General features: G+C 45.7%; 1 protein-coding gene across 1 annotated transcript in view; it reads left to right on the top strand.

The window, feature by feature from the left end:
• The first annotated feature begins 5,891 nt into the window (after nt 1–5,891).
• The window catches only part of ZNF572 (zinc finger protein 572), a 101,096-nt gene continuing 93,254 nt past the window's right edge, over nt 5,892–13,733 (top strand). The window contains exon 1 of the mRNA XM_020897059.2: nt 5,892–6,167. The gene's annotated coding sequence lies outside the window, so the exon portion shown is untranslated. The remainder of the gene's footprint in view (nt 6,168–13,733) is intronic.

Raw genomic sequence — 13,733 nt, 5'->3', positions numbered from 1 at the left:
GCCTCAGCTTACTTGCCTATGAAACAGGGATGATAGGGCTGCTGTCAGGATGGTGTGAGATCTCACCTGTGGTCAGTAACGCCCCTGGCACTGATGAGCACTGAGTAGACATGGCTGTTACCCTCATGCAGCAAAGCATGGATCCCATGCCCTCTGTGTATTGGTATCTAGTCTTGACTGCTGGAGACACAAAGGAGAACAAGAGAGATACGGTTGTGCTGCTCAGGGAAACCTGCAAAACAGGAACCTGGGAGACCTCAGCCCCTGGAACACAGGAGGTGGGAGAATGAAATAACATGGATGAATGAATGAATCCATGTTGCAATTTGTAGCAACATGGATGGACCCCAGAGTTTCATACTGAGTGAAGTTAAGTCAGACTGAGAAAGACAAACACCGTATGATATCACTTAAATGTGAAATCTACAAACATGATACAAATGAACTTCTTTATCAAACAGAAAGACTCACAGCCACAGATAACAAAAGTATGGTTACCAAATGGGAAAGCAGGAGGGAGGGCTAAATTAGGGATTTAGGATTAACAGATATATACTATCATAAACTAGATAAACAACAAAGTCCTATTGCATAGCATAGGGAACTATGTTCAATATCTTGTAATAACCTATAATGGAAAAGAATCTAAAAAAGAACATATATATACATATATATATGTGTGTGTGTGTATATATATATAAAACTGAATCACTCAGCTGTATACCTGAAACACTGTAAATCAACGATACTTCAGTAGCATAATTTGTAAACTAAGAAGAACTAGACAAACAAACCAAGAACAGAAACCTTCTCTTGAGGCCATACCCATCTATACCCCAGTCTCCTCTTCCTTTTCTGGAAAGTTTCCTCCAAAGACTGGCCTATCCCCAGACCCTACCTCTTCTCCTCCCACATTCCCTTCGACCCTCTCCAGATTCCTTTCATCCCCACTAAACTAACATAATCAAGTTCCCCATGATCTCCACTTTGCTCAAACCACTGGAAAGTTTGCATTCTCATTTCACTAAAGCTTGAATTGTGATTTGACCAGCTGATCACATCCTTATTGTACCAGTTTTCTATGACTACCATAGCAAATCACCACAGACTTAGTGGCTGAAAATAAAGCTAATGTATTTATTTGATAGCTCTGCAGGTTAGAAGTTGGAAGTGTGTTAGTCGCTCAATTGTGTCCAACTCTTTGTGACCCCTTTGGACTATAGCCCGCCAGGCTCCTCTGTCCATGGAATTCTCCAGGCAAGAATACTGCAGTGAGTAGACATTCCCTTCTCAGGGGATCTTCCCTACCCAGGGATTGAACCTGGGTCTCCTGCATTGCATATTTACCATATGGTGCGTGGGGCGGGGGAGAGGGGGTCTCATTATGCAACACAGTCCAGGCTGCTGCATACTTGTCTGGAAGCTTTAAGGCAGAATCTACTTCTTTAACTTTTTTCAGATTCTAGAAGCTTCTCTAGGCTCTCACATTCCTTGATTTGTGGCCCCCTTCCTCCATCTCTGAAATCAGCACCACTGAATTTCATCAACCATTCTTCTGAAGCCATATCTCCCTCTGACCTCAGCCAGTAAGGGTTCTCTGCTTTTAAATGCCCACTCGTACAGTAGAGAATAATCTCCCCATCTCAAAGGCCAAACCTGAATCACATCTGTGATGTCTCTCTGCCAGGTTAGGAATTATACTCACAGAATCCAGAGATTTAGGATGTTGATGTTTGTCTGTAGCCATTATCCTACCTACCACACTGATCCTTCTCCTTCTCCTTCTTTTGACCGTACCACACAACATGTGAGATCACAGTTCCCCAACCAGGGATCAAACCCACGCCCCCGTGCAGTGGAAGCACAGTCTTAATCACTGGACTACCAGGGAATTCCTGATTCTTAAAAATTATCTTCACTTAACTTCTAGAACTTCACTTTTTCCTTGTTTCTCCCCATGTTAAAGTGGTTTCAGCCTTCTTTATTGGATCTTCCTTCTCATCTCAACTCTTAAATGCCCAAGGAGCCCAGGCCTCAGTCTTCAGACCTCTGTCAGATTCACTTTCCAGGGATGTCACTCAGGCTACTTGCCCTCCACATGTCCTCAGCCTCTTACCTCCAATTCTAATTTCTCTCTTGAGTTCCAGATTTGGAGACTATTAAGATATGTGCTTGACATCCCTTTCCTGGCTCAAAGGTGCCTCAAACTTAATATATCCCAAGTTCAACCCTAATTTTTTCCCAAATATCTTCTCCCTTCTTAGCTTCCTCATCTTAAGAAAAGACACCACTATTTAGCTCAGGCCAAAAGTCAGGAGCCATTCTTAAGAAACTATACTTTCTTGCACTCTTTCTAGGTTAACATCAAGTCCTATTGACTATTCCTTCAATACAAGGCTGGAGTCCACCCGTCTGTCATCACTGTCACCGTCAGCTTGCTAGACCAAGCCACCTCTTCTCACCTGGGTTACTGCAAAAACCTTCTAACTAAGAGCCCTGCTTCCACCCATGTCACCCATCTCCGGCCATCCCCACCACTGTTTCTCCACACAGCAGCCAGAGTGAAACTTCTAAAATGGAATAAAAGCATCCCTTTCCTTTGCTCAAGTTCTCTGGCTGGTAACAGTTTGCCATCCCTTCAAGTAAAAGGCAACATCTTTAGTATCTCTCATAGTCTGTGTGACATGTGACCCCTACATCAGTCTGATCTCTACTCATATCCATGATCCTCTCATTTTCTGCATCTCAAACTCATCACACATCATCCTGTGTGTTACCAATGCAGTCTTTACATGGCTGCTCCTTTACTTGGAAGGCTCTTTTCTCAGATTTCCATGTGGCTGTTTTATCACTGCATTCAGGCCTCTGCTCAAACACCATCTCCAAAGAGAGGCTTTTCTTGCATTACTTTCTTTGTTATCATATGTCTACTATCTTTCTTCCTCACTAGAATATAATCTCCATGAAGGCAGGTTCTCCAATCTCTTACTCAGGTCTGTACTTGCAGCACCCAAAACAGAACCCAGCATATAGTAGGCACCCAATATGTCTGTCACCTGAGTGAGTGAATGAATGAAAAGAGAGACTTCCCTTGGGGAGAAATAAGTCACTTGCATGGGGAAGACTCCCTGTCCACATGCAGGAGTCAGAGATGGAGGCAAGGCCTCTGAGGGAGGCTGTCTCCATGGCAACAGAAGCAGGCCGGTGGCTGCTCTTGGGGGAAGGCCAGAGGAGGCTGGCGAGCTGATGGAGTCTGGCGGACCCCAGTGGAAGCAGAAAGTTGGTGCCCAGGCTGGCATCCAGCTCAGACAGTGAGACTCCTTCCCCTTCTGCCTCACTGCTCTGGCCTCGGCAGACCCAGCAGATGGGCTCCCAGCAGGGGCCTGCATCTCAGTGCGCCACAGGCTCTGCCTGTGCAGGACAACGGCCCCAGCTTCTGCTCTCCTGTAACACAGGTGCCCAGGACCATGGAATCCTGTCTAGGGAAGCTCGAAGGAACCCCACCATGTAGTCAGGCTGTAGTTGAGGGTACAATAACCATGCAGCCAGGAGTAGAAACAAGAACAGTCAAATCAGAGCCCCCAGCTGGCCCCTCACTGTCTGCCAGGAGAATTACTTAGCTTACCCCACCTCAGGCTCACAAAAGCAACCCAAGGAGGAAGAGACTACTGATCCTCATTTTAAAACTGCGACCTGAAGGCCAGAGAGGTGAAGGCACTTCTCCAGAGTCACCCAGGCCAGACGTGCTGGAACTGGGGCTCAGTGTCCCTTCTCCACCTGTTCTTCTTTTGTGCCCAGCACACAGATCCCTATGGAGTAATCAGGCAGGGGACCCCACCTGCACCCTCTCCTCAGGCTAATAACAGAAATCGTCTTTTCCCAGGCAGCGGGCTCCACCTTGCACCTTGTCCTTTGCATGTTGTTGATTCCAGGCCATTTTGGAATTATATTTTGGTTGTTATTTTGGTAATGAATACACATCATTAATTCTTTTGACAAACGTCCCTGGAACCCCCACTCTGTGCCAGGTGGGCAGCGATGAATAATAAATCCACTGCTTACTGAGAAGCGTTTTCTCATGCCAGGCTCTGTTCTATGTATTCTGCATAGACAGACCCTTTCAGTTCTCACGATGACCCTCTGGGGTAGGAAAGGTCCTTGTCCCCGTTTTTCAGATGAGGGGACTGGGATGCATCAGGTTAGCGAGTGGCAGAGCTGGGACACAAACCCATCCTAAACTCTTCATATACCAAGTGATAAGGCCTGAGAAAGACAGGAATGAACACAGGGCTGGGGGTATACGGAGGAGGGAGTAACACATTTAGCAAAGTCCCCATGATAGGGCTTCCCTGATAGCTCAGTTGGTAAAGAATCCGCCTGCATGGCTGCTATCCAAAAGTCTACACGCAATAAATGCTGGAGAGGGTGTGGAGAAAAGGGAACCCTCTTACACTGTTGGTGGGAATCCAAATTAGTACAGCCACTATGGAAAACAGTGTGGAGATTTCTTAAAAAGCTGGAAATAGAACTGCCATATGACCCAGCAATCCCACTTCTGGGCATACACACCAAGGGAACCAGATCTGAAAGAGACACGTGCACCCCAATGTTCATCGCAGCACTGTTTATAATAGCCAGGACATGGAAGCAACCCAGATGCCCATCAGCAGACGAATGGATGAGGAAGCTGTGGTACATATACACCATGGAATATTACTCAGCCATTAAAAAGAATTCATTTGAATCAGTTCTAATGAGATGGATGAAACTGGAGCCCATTATACCGAGCGAAGTAAGCCAGAAAGATAAAGACCATTACAGTATACTAACACACATATAAGGAATTTAGAAAGATGGAAACGATAACCCTATATGCAAAACAGAAAAAGAGACTCAGATGTATAGAACAGACTTGTGGACTCTGGGAGAAGGCGAGGGTGGGATGTTTCAAGAGAACAGCATTGAAACATGTATATTATCTAGGGTGAAACAGATCACCAGCCCAGGTTGGGTGCATGAGACAAGTGCTCAGGCCTGGTGCACTGGGAAGACCCAGAGGGATTGGGTGGAGAGGGAGGTGAGGGGGGGACCAGGATGGGGAATACATGTAAATCCATGGCTAATTCATTTCAATGTATGACAAAAACTACTGCAATGATGTAAAGTAATTAGCCTCCAACTAATAAAAATAAATGGAAAAAAAAAAAAAAAATCTGCCTGCAATGCAGGAGACCCTGGTTCTTTGATTTCTGGGTCAGGAAGATCCGCTGGAGAAGGAATAGGCTACCCACTCCAGTATTCTTGGGCTTCCCTTGTGGCTCAGCTGGTAGAGAATCTGCCTACAATGCGGGAGACCTGGGTTCTATCCCTGGGTTGGGAAGATCCCCAGCAGAAGGGAAAGGCTACCCACTCCAGTATTCTGGCCTGGAGAATTCCATGGACTGTACATGGGGTCCACGGGGTCTCAGAGAGTCCACTGGGGTCGCAAACAGTCGGACACGACTGAGCGACTTTCACATGAAGGGACGACGAAGGATGTGAGGGACTTCACTAGAAAGACAAGGACATTCAAGAGAAATACAAACGTCCAGACAAATGTACACAGGCCTTAAAGGTACCGAGTACCTTCATACACACGATTGCTTGTAAGCTCCTTGGAGGTAAGATGAAGGTCTTGGTTACCTTTGTTGAATTTTTACAAAATTAAGTTTTCTCTCTGCCTTGGCTCCTAGCTTTTGCGAGAGAAACCGAAGACGTAAAAAAGAACCGTACATTTGTTGAGCACTTGCTCGGGCCACACCCTTCCACGAGTGCACGTCACTTAAGGCTCAGGACACGCATGCGTGGTGAGCAGACGACTGAGGCACAAACAGGAAGTACAGCAGTGTGCCGCCCACTCACTTCCGTCCAGCTTCGGAACCCAGTTTATGGCGTTATCTATGGTACGAACGCCATTGGTGCTTCTTTTATCTCTTGAGGTGGCAACTGTGAAGCCAGTGCAAAGGTGTCCTGTGATGTCATTACTTTTTCCTCCAGAGCAGTTCCGTCCCCTCCCCTCCTTCCCCTTGACCCACCAAGACCCTGATCTTTTGGTAAAGCCACGCGGTTCCTCACGGGACTCAGTGATGCTCTGAGCAGAAGAAACTTAGCCGGAGGCAAAGTAATAGGTAAGAAGTAATTGATTTATTTATATAATTAGGACACTTGTGAAGGAAAGAAGTGGACAGGCAGAGTGCTCTGCCCTGAGAACTGAGTGGGCTATATTTTTGTAATGAAAAGTGGGGAGGGGGAGAAGACCACTTTCTTCCTTTTTCTGAGTAAAGATGTTGCCGGAAAATGGGACACCAGAAGATGGTCATGTCTCAGGTCTCAGACAAGTTCCTGCGTAGGGCCACCAAGTGAGGAAAGAATTTAAGAGCAAGCCATAGTCAAGTGAAAGCAGGTTGATTGAGAGAGATACACATTCCATAGGCAGAATGCAATGCATTTCAGAAGGCAGTCAGCCCCCAGATGTGATTTGGGGTTAGTTTTTATGGGCTGAGTGATTTCATAAGCTAAGGAGTGGTAAGATTATTCCAACCATGGTGGGGAAGGGGAGAGATTTCCAAGAACTGAGACACTGCCTACTTTTATGGTCAACCTTGGAACTGTCATGGCATCTGAGGATGTGTTGTTTAACATACACTAATGTATCATAATGAGCATATAATGAGGTTCAAGGTCTATTGGAAATTGAATCTCCTACCATCTTGGGCCTAATCGGTTCTAACCAGTTTTTGTCATATCCAGTTTTTCTCAATAGCTATGACATTCTTTTGGAGAAGGCATTGGCACCCTACTCCAGTACTCTTGCCTGGGAAATCCCATGGACGGAGGAGCCTGGTGGGCTGCAGTCCATGGGATCTCTAGGAGTCGGACAGGACTGAGCAGCTTCACTTTCACTTTTCACTTTCATGCATTGGAGGAGGAAATGGCAACCCACTCCAGTATTCTTGCCTGGAGAATCCCAGGGATGGGGGAGCCTGGTGGGCTGCCGTCTATGGGGTCACACAGAGTCAGACACGACTGAAACGACTTAGCAGCAGCAGAATCATGACATTCTTTTAGGATTGTGCCTGCCTCATTCCTTCCTGTGTCACTGGGACCTAATAGTCCTCTTCCTTTCAGAGCCATGTGGGTGATAGGACTTTCAAAGGAATAAGCCTTTTTTCCCCAAAAAAGTTTATTTTCCCTTTTTCTATTTCAAAGTGCTGTGTTTCATTGTTGAAAAAATTAGAAGATTCAGAAAAGTCCCCTTTCCATTATGTGACTGGGGGTAAGCCACATTGGTGATGAGCCTCAGTTTCTATAAAGTGTCAAAGGGGAATCAAAAATATGTATCTGGAGTGCACAGAGTTTATATACATACATCTTACTGCAGCACTGTCTGTGTTCTTGAGAAGTCAGAAACTAATTGCATGTTCATTGATAGGGGACCAGTTAAATGTGGTATATTCATACATGGTCCATGAAAAAGTATGATATCAGTGTATATTTGTTGATTTAGAAAATTCTTGGCTTACCATGGAGTGAGTAAAAGCAGCATTATAGTAGATGTAATGGATATTTTCTGCTTGCTTCTTCCATCTCCTCCCCGCTTGTCTCCACCCTGCTCTGTGCCCTGGACTGTTGACCTCTTTGGGCTGCTGCCATTGTGCTTCCATGCCTTCTAGCTCTGGCCTGGTGGACCACTGGGAGGCACTGACACCTGGGGGGTGGTGGGGAGGGAGGTCAGGTATTTATTCCTCTTGCTCCATCTCTGTTGGTTTTCCAGGGCTGACTTGTCTATACTGGCAGGTTGTTGTTGTTCAGTCCATAAGTTGTGTCTGACACTTTGTGGGACACAGCAAAGACCCATGGACTGCAGCACACTAGGCTTCCCTGTCCCTCACTATCTTCTGGAGTTTGCTTAAACTCATGTCTGTTGAGTTGGTAATGCCATCCAGTCATCTCATCCTCTGTCACCCCCTTCTCCTGCTCTCAATCTTTCCCAGCATCAGGGTCTTTTCCAATGAGTTGACTCTTCACATAAGGTGGCCAATGTATTGGAGCTTTAGCTTCAGCATCAGTCCTTCCAATGAATATTCGGGGTTGATTTTCTTTAGGATTGACTGGTTTAATCCTTGCTGTCCAAGGAACTCTCAAGTGTTCGCCAGCACAACAATTTGAAAACATCAATTCTTTGGTGTTCAGCCTTCTTTATGGGCCAATTCTCACGTCTGTACATGACTACTGGAAAAATCATAGCTTTGACTATACAGACCTTTGTTGGCAAAGTGATGTCTCTACTTTTTAATATGCTGTCTATATTTGTCATAGCTTTTCTTCCAAGGAGCAAGCATCTTTTAATTTTGTGGCTGTAGTCACCTGCAGTAATTTTGGAGCCCAAGAAAATAAAATCTGCACCTGTTTCCACTTTTACCACATTTATTTTCTATGAAGTGATGGGACTGGATGCAATGATCTTAGGTTTTTGAATGTTGAGGTTTAAGCCAGCTTTTTCACTACTGATGGGTACATTTCCTAACAGGCAACCCTCTCCACACAGCTTTGGTTTGCAATAACTAGTCCTTCCCTTGGCCTTCAGACCTAGTGGTGATAATAGGTCTTTCCTGTTGCTGGCCCTGATATACTACAGTGTTCCTTGCTAGTATTCTTAACCTCTGTCCCTTTATTAAAAAACTCTCTTCAGTTACTCATGTGGATGGTTCATCTATTTCTACCAAGAGCCTAACTAACACATAATATAATCCCATGTAAGTAAAATTATATCCATTTATATTCCAACATCCCTGGTGGTTCAGATGGTAAAGAATCTGCTTGCAATGCAGGACACCCAGGTTTGATCTCTGGGTTGGGAAGATGCCTTGGAGAAGGGAATGGCTACCCACTCTAGTATTCTTGCCTGGACTTCCATGGACAAAGGAGCCTGGCAGGCTATAGTCCATGGAGTTTGCAAAGAGTCAGACATGATTGAGCAACTAACGCTTTCACTTTAATACTCCAATAAGGGAAGTCTGGAAGGAGATCCTTAAAAACACTGCATCTCAGTGTGGTGGGATTTTTTCCTTCTTTATACTTTACAGAAATTTTTAAGCTTTCCTAGAACAGGCAGGCATTATCTTTGACTCTAGAGAAACAAATGAACAAATGAAACAGTTGTCCTAAAGGTCAGATAAGAGCAGAACCTGAAAGATGCTTTGTATGTTGGGAGCTGCTGCTCAGTCTTCAAGTCCCAATGAGTGTGACCATGTGTTCAAAGATACCTAGGAGATTTGTATTGAGACTTAATTCCCTCCAGAGAGAGACAGATTTCCCTTTAGAAACAGGGACTAAAATAGAGACGGACCAGGCCAACATCCCTGGATCTTTAATTTTGGAGCATCTTGGCAAACAGTTTTAGATCTGCTCTTCTCTGCCTCCTCCTGCTCTCAGGTCAGCGACCCACCAGCCTTTCCCTGGCTCCCACTACATGTAAAGGCAGAGGGAGCCAGATGAAGCCCAGGGCAACGAAATCACATCAAAATTGGCCCTCTGGTCTCCTGGGTCGGTGTGTCTCTGCCTAAATGAAAGAGAGAGCTTCCAAAGAAATGCCTCCTTTTTTCATAGAACTTGGCAATGAATTAGTCATTGTTCATCCGGGCTGTGTGAGCCTTGGTCCCAGTAATGGTGCTAAGACATAAATCACAACTCTTTGCAGATGGGGTTGAAGAGGGGGCCCAGGATAGCTGTGAAGAGCTGTTCTTCCAACCCAGGAAACAAACAAAAAAAAAATCCTTGTTTTCAAGCGGCTGGGAGGGCATTTTGGGCTATTTATAATCTGCTGCCGAGCTAAGGCATTTTTGCAGCTGGGCCCGGGAGATAATCAGCACAGTTTTCTTCTCAAGCCAGGTCTGCAAAACAGACCCGTTTCTCCTCTGGTAGCCCACCCACCCCATCTGCCCTGGGCCTCCCCAGCCCGGCCTCCCTTTCTCGGCTTCAGTTTCCAAGAAAGCAAAGGAGTGCATTTAAAAGCAAAAAGGCCAGAATACCTTGGCTCAGAGATGAAGGCAAGGATTGTGACCTGCTGGCAGATGGATTTGCCTAGAACAAGCCTGCGGAATGTCCATGGAACTTGGCACAAAGGGCCTTTCAAAGCTTTGGGGAAGGGGTACATGCCCCAGACTCTGCTTCCTTCTCCCAGAATTGGCTCCAGATAGAAAAACAGGTTTCTCCAGGGAAAGCAAATTCCAAAGCACTCCCATTGTATGTCTTGGCAGGAGAGTGAGTGTAGAGGCAAAAGCTTGGGAATGGGTCTCAAAAGACCTGCTCCTAGTCCTACTTCCGAGTGACTGCCTAGCGACCCAAGGCAAAGCGCTTCGTGTCTCTGAACCCTGGTTACCTCATCTATAAAATAGGGGGCTAGGCTCCATGTTTTTACACTTTTAAAGAGAGCTCATTTATAAAGCAGTATTGTGTAGAAGTGGAATATGTAAGACAGATACAAGCAGGGTAACTGGTTGAAGTGGTCGGGGGAGGGGAGGTTGAGGTTGGAAGCCCACTCACTTAGCCTCCTAGTCTGAGGTGATGGATGAAGAATGTCAGGAGCTTAGGGTTCCATATGAGTACGACCATTTCTCGCTTGGTGGTCTCTTACATTGTAAGCTTTGAAACTCATTAAAAAAAGAAACTCATTCATTCATTCTCCACAAATACTTACTGAGCTCCTACAACATATCAGGCTGGACTTGGTGTTGGGGATAAAAAGATGAATAAGAAAGCCATGGGACTTCCCTGGTGGTCCAGTGGCTAAGACTCTACACTCCTGATGCAGGTGGCCTGGGTTCCATCCCTGGTCAGGGCAACTAGATCACATATGCTGCAACTCAGAACTTGCATGCTGCAACTAAGAGATGCTGCCTGCTGTAGCTAAGACCCAGCACAGCCAAATAAATAAATGTTTTTTAAAAATTGAAAAAAAAAAGCCATGTTCTTCCTTATGAAGCTTGCAATCTAGTCAGGGAGTTTACATATTGGTTAATAAAATAATTCAGTCAATATTGATAGTGATTATATATGTTTAAGTTATATGCATATACATGTACATGTAATATACAAAATAGATATATATCCCAGTTGAGTGGTGTCCTCTTCCCCAAATTGATATTATTCCCAGAACCTCTGAATGTGATATCATTCAGAAATAGACTCTTCAAAGATAGAATTGGTTAAGAGGAGATTGTACTGAAGTAGTTTGAGCCGTGAATCCAATATGATCAGTGTCCTTACAAAGAGAGGGGAGGACACACAAGGTCATGACCTGTGATGACCGAAGCAGAGATGCAGCTGAAAGCCAAGGATTGTTGGCAATCAGGGAACTCTGAAGAGGTAAGAAGGACTCTTTTCCCTTGAGCCTTGGAGGAGCTGCTGACTCCTTGATTTTGGACCTCTGGCCTCCGGAACTGTAAGAGAGTAAAATTCTGTTGTTTTGAGCCACCTAGCTTGTGGAATTTGTTGTAACAGCCCTAAAGAAACTAATACAAATACAGTTGATTCGTATTCTATGCGGTAGCTATGTTTTATAAAGTCACTATAAGCGCCAAATTGGTGAATCCTGAGCCACTGCTCTTGCAGGTGTTGTAGGGGTAGGCTCCTGTGAGTCTCAGCCAGTCAATACATAACCTTGTTTTATGTGTGCTTCCATTCAAAGGCATCTTCTTTAATAAGTACTGTTGAGTCATTTGGGCTTCCCAGGTGGTGCTAGTGGTAGAGAACTTGCCTTCCAGTTCAGGAGACATAAGAAACATGGCTTCAGTCCCTGAGTCAGGAAGATACTCTGGAGAAGGAAATGGCAACCCACTCCAGTATTCTTGCCTGGAGAATTCCATGGACAGAGGAGCCTGGTGGGCTATCATCCCTGGGGTCACAAAGAGTCGGACACGACTGAAGCGACTAGCTCTCATGCACACACATTGAGTCATTGACATTGAACTCACACCAATAACCATAGAGCTCTTAACTGAATGAATCTTATCTAACAGGCATCTTTTTTTATAAGGCGCTTCACGGCCTTCTGTGCTTGGGACACTAGACAGCACTTTGGTATAGCGCTTGGGGGCCATTTTCAACAGGGAAACCACCAGCTGAAAGCCCTCAAATGCAAAAAAACATGTCACAAAACTGACTGCAGAAAGGACCCACGTTTAGAGCCCGAAACAAGAAGCAGGGTGCCGCCTGGCTGGACTTCAGCTGGGAAGATGGGCATTGGGGGACTCAAATTTTTTGCTGCTCTGTACATGCCTACAAATGATATCAAAAACACTGGGACTATTGATCTGAGGGTTGCAAATATATTTTAGGGAGAAGGCAAATTTAGAAATACAGAATCTGCAAATAGTGAGGATGGACTGTGAACACACACAGGCATACATTTGCGTGTGTGCTCAGTTGTGTCTAACTCTTTGCAAGCCCATGGACTATAGCCCGCCAGGCTCATCTGTCCATGGGATTTCCTAGGCAAGAATATTGGAGTGAGTTGCCATTTCCTCCTCCAAGGGATCTTCCTGACCCAGGGATCAAACCCAAGTCTCCTGCTGCTCCTGCATTGGCAGGTGGATTCTTTACCACTAAGCCACCTGGGAAGCCTGTCCATGGACTATACAGTCCCTGGATTTCTCCAGGCCAGAATACTATAGCGGGGAGCCATTCCCTTCTCCAGTGGATCTTCCCAAACCAGGGATCAAACCCAGGCCTCCTGCATTGTGGGCAGGTTCTTTACCAGCCTAGCCACCAGGGAAGCCCAAGACTACTGGAGTGGGTAGCCTGTCCCTTCTCCAGTGGATCTTCCCAACCCAGGAATCAAACAATAAAACTGGGGTCTCCTGCATTGCAGGCAAATTCTTTACCAGCTGAGCTAACAGGGAAGCTACACACACACACACACACACACACACACACACACACACACACATTCAAATTATAAGAAACACTGGAAAGGAAAAGAATAGAGTGAGAGATTGCACTTAGCTGACGTAGTCAGATAAATGGTGACTTTTTAAGCTGAGACCTGAAGGTTGAGGGGAGCCAGGAGAGGAGGGAAAGATGGACCAGCAGAAGGGGCTGCTGGTAAGAAGTCTTGGGCATGAAAGAGCTCAGTGCGTTTGAGTGAGGTGGATGCATGAATGTTATGGGCCAAGGGTGGTCCTTAAAGTGCAATGGGCTGCTCTGGGAAGTGTTTTGAACCGAAAAACAGAATGTCCAAGGCAGAGCTAAAGTTCTCTCCAGCTACTCCACAGATTCACTGGAACAAAATCTGGTTCCTTCCACTGGCTAATCTGAGAAGTAAATTTGTGATGCTCTCAAATTCTTCTCTGGATTTATGCAGGGATATATAAATGCCAAGCAAAGTGTCACGGTGTGGTCAGACCTCAGTTATTCTACACATAATGGCATTTAATTTTAACATCAGATCTACCAGGAATTTTGTGGTGCCTCAAACCAAGGGAGTAAGACTTTATATGACCATTTCAGCTTGCACCACAGCAAAGGGGAGAGAGGTATTTTTAGCAGGGAGACCTCTCAGTGCCCCTAAAACACGTGGGAGGCACTGTCCTGCCCCGCCCCAGCGTTCAGCGGGCCGGGCCTGTCAGCTTTCTCCCGGGGCAGGGCAGGCCGCGGTCACCCATGCTGCCAGGAATGCCTGGCCAGAAGCTGCT

Source organism: Odocoileus virginianus, chromosome 15 (assembly GCF_023699985.2).
Source record: "Odocoileus virginianus isolate 20LAN1187 ecotype Illinois chromosome 15, Ovbor_1.2, whole genome shotgun sequence".
Taxonomy (NCBI): Eukaryota; Metazoa; Chordata; class Mammalia; order Artiodactyla; family Cervidae; genus Odocoileus; species Odocoileus virginianus.
This window is presented reverse-complemented; position numbering and strand designations above follow the sequence as displayed.